The sequence below is a fragment of the Chiloscyllium punctatum genome, chromosome 34 (assembly GCF_047496795.1).
Source record: "Chiloscyllium punctatum isolate Juve2018m chromosome 34, sChiPun1.3, whole genome shotgun sequence".
Lineage (NCBI taxonomy): Eukaryota > Metazoa > Chordata > Chondrichthyes > Orectolobiformes > Hemiscylliidae > Chiloscyllium > Chiloscyllium punctatum.
Window position 1 is genome coordinate 29,253,800 of NC_092772.1, and position 5,793 is coordinate 29,259,592.

Below are 5,793 nucleotides of genomic sequence, written 5' to 3' on the forward strand. Positions count from 1 at the left end.
CACCTGTATCATTCCACAGCTGGAGCTGTCAAGGGCAGAAGTCTGCGGAATAGCCTCCCTAACCTTCTCTATCTTCCTTTTAAGATGTATCTTAAAATCATTCTCTTTAATCAATGTTTTGATCATCCATGAAGCACCTTGGGAGATTTGCCATTGTGAAAGTTCCATACAATGCAAGTAGTTGTTGTTATTGCCATACATTAGGTGAAACAGGAATGATGCAGTCAAAATTCTAACAAGAAAATCACTGATAGGCGCAATGTAAAGGCCACCAAATAACTACATCACATTGGCATGGGCAATAAACAAATAAATAACTAATGCCTGTACAAATGGTACAGCTATTATCGTCGATGATTTTAATCTATATGTAGATTGGTCAAACCAGCTCAGTCAAGGTAGCCTTGAGGAGTTCACTAAGTGTATTCATGATAGTTTTTTGAACAGTATGAAATGGAACTGACAAGGGAGCAAGCTATCCAAGATCTGGCCCTGTGCAATGAGGCAAGAATAATTAATGACTTCAGAGTTAGGGATCCCCTGGAAAGAAGCGATCACCGTATGGTTGAATTAGAGAGTGTGAAGATAAAATCTAATAACTGGGTCCTGTGCTTGAACACTGGGAACTACAATAGAATGAGAGAGAATCTGGATAACGTAGACTGTAAACAAAAATTTTATGGTGGGAAGATGATCAGCAGTGGAAGATTTTCAAAGACATTTTACAAAGTGCTCAGCAAAGATATATTCCAGTGAAAAGGAAGGACTGTCTGAAAAGGTATTCTCGGCAATGGGTATCTAAGGAAACTGATCAAATTAGACCCTAAGAACAAAAGACATAGGAGTGGAAGTAAGGCCATTTGGCCCATCGAGTCCACTCCGCTATTTAATCATGGCTGATGGGCATTTCGACTCCACTCACCCGCATTCTCCCCGTAGCCCTTAATTCCTTGTGACATCAAGAATATATCAATCTCTGCCTTGAAGACATTTAGCGTCCCAGCCTCCACTGCACTCCATGGCAATGAATTCCACAGGCCCACAACTCTCTGGCTGAAGAAATGTCTCCGCATTACTGTTCTGAATTTACTTCCTCTAATTCTAAGGCTGTGCCCACACGTCCTAATCTCCTCACCTAACGGAAACAATTTCCTAGCATCCACCCTTTCCAAAACATGTATTATCTTGTAAGTTTCTATTAGATCTCCCCTTAACCTTCTAAACTCCAATGAATACAATCCCAGGATCCTCAGCCTATCCTCGTATGTTAGACCTCCTATTCCAGGGATCATCCATGTGAATCTCCGCTGGACACGCTCCAGTGCCAGTATGTCCTTCCTGAGGTATGGGGACCAAAACTGGACACAGTACGCCAAATGGGGCCTAACCAGAGCTTTGTAAAATCTCAGTAGCGCATCGCTGCTTTTATATTCCAACCCTCTTGAGATAAATGACAACATTGCATTTGCTTTCTTAATCATGGACTCAACCTGCATGTTTACCTTTAGAGAATCCTCGACTAGCACTCCCAGATCCCTTTGTACTTTGGCTTTATGAATTTTCTCACCATTTACAAGGTAGTCCATGCTTGTATTCTTTTTTCCAAAGTGCAAGACCTCGCATTTGTTCACATTGAATTTCATCAGCCATTTCCTGGACCACTCTCCCAAACTGTCTAGATCATTCTGCAGCCTCCCCACTTCCTCAGTACTACCTGCCTGTCCACCTAACTTCGTATCATTTTCAAACTTCGCTAGAATGCCCCCAGTCCCTTCATCTGGATAATTAATATATAACATGACCACGCAGGTAACCATGCCTGGGATCCAATCAACGACAAGTCCAGCAGTAACTTCAGTGCATTTGCCGAATGGGCAGACTCTTCAAGTGCAAGGAGTTATCCAAGCAGCTCAGTCCTCAGTCATACAGTCCCCTCCAGTTCAGACTGTCCAGATCTCTACTATATCTGAATGTGAGGACTCCAAGGAATCTGTGGATAGCATGACTGACTCTCAGAAATGTAGAGAAACCCTATCGAGATGGCCTTCATTCAGGAAAATCCTGAATGAACTTTCTTCTGATCCCCTGGTGTGCCAAGAAATTGATGAGGAAAAATCAGAAGAAGAGTCTGTCTCAACTGTTACTACAATGACGATGCAGACACCCATCTATCAGACTATCAGCAGACAATACATTGCTATCACACAGCGGGGGAGCAATTCAGCTGGCCAACAATGGTTCAGATGGAGTGCAAGTACTCCAGACACTAACAATGACCAACGCAGCTACAGCCAAGGTTTGAGCAGCCATTGTACAGTATGCACAGAGCCCTGATGGACAGCAAATCTTTGTTGAAAATGTGTTGCTGGAAAAGCGCAGCAGGTCAGTTAGCATCCAAGGAACAGGAGAATCGACGTTTCGGGCATAAGCCCTTCTTCAGGAATCAGGCAGCATCCAAGGAATAGGAGAATCGACGTTTCGGGCATAAGCCCTTCTGTGCCAGGCAGCCAAGTGCTTGTACGAGGTGCTGCTGAAGATGTCCAAACCTATAAGATCCGTACAACTCCTAACTCCACTGCTGGCCAGGGAATGGTTATGGCATCTTCACCAGTCCTGCAAAGCCAGTCCCAGAATGCTGAAGAAACCACTCATAAATGTGAAATCTGCCTCATGAAAAACAGGGAAGCAGCTCGAGAGTGCCGTCGCAAGAAGAAAGAGTGTGTGAGATGCTTGGAGAATTCAGTTGCTATTCTGGAAAATCAAATTGAAAGAGAAGGTGTACAAAGTGGTCAAAAACAGCGTGAAACTAGAACTGGGAAAACGTTAAAGGTCAACTGAAAGCCACAAAAGAGCTATAAAGAAAAGTAATATAGAATATGAGAAAAATAAACTCGCACAGACTATAAAGACAGAGAGCAAATGTTTATATAAATATATATAATGAGAAAAGAATGGCTAAAGTAAATGTTGGTCCTTTGGAAAATGAGAAGCATTTAGTTATGGGATATCACAGTGGAGGATACTAATATCTTTCCGGTAAGTAGCAAAGAGACAAAGGTAGGTGAGGATTTGGAAACTATCATTATTACGGAACAGCTAGCTTTAGACTGTTTGGAGGTAATTGAGCTAATGATAGAAAAGTCTTCTGACCTTGATGGAATGCCTCCCAGGGTACGAAAAGAGATGCCAGGAAAAATAGCAAATGCACTGGCAGTAATTTTCTAAAATTCACTGGACTCTGTGGCAGTCCCAGCAGATTGGAAAACAGCAAAAGTGATACCACTGTTTTAAAAAGGAGGTGGACAAAAAGTGGGGAATTATATACCAGTTAGTTTATTCTCTGTAGTGGGAAAGATGCTTGGGTCTATTATCAAGGAAGAAATAACAGGGAATCTCGATAGAAATTGTCCATTGTACAGATGCAGTATGGGTTCATGAAGGGCAGGTCATGCTTGACCAATCTTTTGGAATTCTATGAAGACATTTCAAGCAAGGTGGACAACAGAGACCCAGTGGATGTAGTGTACCTGGATTTCCAAAAGACCATCAACAAGGTGCTGTGCAAGAGGCTGTTGCACAATATAAGGGTGCATGGCGTTAGCGGTAGAGTATTAGCATGGATAGAAGATTGGTAAACTAATAGGAAGCAAACTGTTGGGGACAAATGAGTATTATTCTTGCTGACAATCATTGACACGTCGTGTGCCTCAGGGATCAGTGTTGGGACTGCAATTATTTACAACTGATACAGATGATTTGGAGTTGGAACTACATGTAGGGTGTCAAAGTTTGCATGTGATACTAAGATGATTAGCAGGACAAAGTGAGCGGAGGACTGTGAAACTTTGCAGAGCAACATAGATACATTTGAGTGAGTGGGTAATGGTCTGTCAAATTAAATAGAATGTTTGTAAGTATAAAGTTTATACTCTTTGGTTGTAGTAACATTTAAAAATAAAATCACTTGAATGTTAAAAAGTTGCATCATTTGCTCTGCAGAGTGACCTGAGCATCCTTCTGCATGAAGGTTGGTCACCAGGTACAACAATCAGTTCAGAAAGCAAATGGAATTTTGTCCTTCGTTGCTGAAAGGAATGTGTTTAAAGGCAGAGGTTATGTTCCAGCTGTATTTGAGTGCTGGTGAGGCCACCCCTGGAGTACTGCATGTAGTTTTTGTCTTCTTACTTGAGAAAGGATGTACTGGCACGAGAGGGGGTGCAGAGGAGGTTAACGAGGTTGATCCCGGAGTTGAGGGGTTTGGCTTAAGAGAGACTGAGTAGATTGGGATTATATTGATTGGAATTCAGAAGAATGGAAAGATATAAAAGATATAAAATAATGAATGGAATGGATAAAATAGAAATAGAGAGATGTTTCCACTGGCAGGTGAAGCAAGGACAAGACAGCATCACCGCAAGATTAGAGGCAGCAAATTTAAGACTGAATTGAGCAGGAACTTCTTGACCTCGATGGAATTCATTGCCCAGGGAAGTAGTTGATGCTAGTTCAGTAAATGTTTTTAAAGCTAGGTTAGATTTATTGAAACTTAATTAATTAAGTTTCAATAAATTTAAGGGGACATAAATTTAAGGTGAAGGGTGGAAGGTATGGGACATAAATTTAAGGTGAAGGGTGGAAGGTATGGGACATAAATTTAAGGTGAAGGGTGGAAGGTATTGGGACATAAATTTAAGGTGAAGGGTGGAAGGTATAGGGGAGATGTCAGGGGTGGGTTCTTCACCCAGAGAGTGGTGGGGGCATGGAATGCGCTGCCCGTGGGAGTGGTAGAGTCAGATTCATTGGCGACCTTTAAGCGGCATTTGGATAGGTACATGGATGGGTGCTTAATCTAGGATAGAAGTTCGGCACAACATCGTGGGCCGAAGGGCCTGTTCTGTGCTGTATTGTTCTATGTTCTATGTTCTAATGGACACGGTGAGAACGTGGGTAAATGGTTCTGTGTAACGAAATGATCAGCCATGATCTTATTGAATGGCAGAGCAGGCTCGAAGAGCAGGCTCGAAGGGCAGGATGGCCTTCTACTGTTCCTAGTTCTTCTGTTATACATCCCTCCCTCATTCGTGACTTGGAGGTGTTGGTGTTGGATTGGGATGGACAAAAGTAAAATTCACAGAACACCAGATTATTGGTCAACACGGTTATTTGGAAGCACTAGCTTTTCTGCTTCTTCATCAGGTGGTTTTGAGATGCTGTGGTGTCATTTTTAACTCTTGTAACTCATGAACAGCAACAAAAGCCACGACGCAATCCGTGTGCTCCAGCCAACAATGGGTCCCGGGTGATTGATGTCAGAGGCGGACCAATGGAAAGGCAGGGACGGCGCTGGAGGACCTGGCGAGGCAGTTGGTCCTCCGATCAATCAGGATGAATGAGGGGCGGGAGTAGACTATACCACGTGATCACCCTCGCGGTCGGTTCGGAATGTGTGGAGGAGAGCTGTTGGTAAAGATAGAAATAAACAGCAGGAAGCGGGAGGGAAATGGTGTTGGCATGGGTTGAGAGGGTTCACAGACATTTGGTGCAACATCGGAAACTACAAATTTGAAACTTAGAGTCCCGTTTTTGTAGTACACGGGAAAATGCCTCATCTCGCGATTGACTCGAGTAAGCAACACCATCTTTATTCGGGGCAACAATTAACTGGGCACGTGCAGCCGCCAGCTTTGTAGGGGGCAAAGTTCTGCGGGACGCATGTGCAGCCTTCTCTGGTAGACAGTCATAGGGCAGGATTTACATAGAGCATATTCACACCCAGAGAAATGGATTTTTTTT

At 43.1% G+C, this 5,793-nt stretch overlaps 1 pseudogene; it reads left to right on the forward strand.

Moving 5' to 3' along the window:
* The first annotated feature begins 1,797 nt into the window (after positions 1–1,797).
* Positions 1,798–5,389, forward strand: LOC140458704 (cyclic AMP-responsive element-binding protein 1 pseudogene; annotated as a pseudogene).
* The last annotated feature ends 404 nt before the right edge of the window (positions 5,390–5,793 follow it).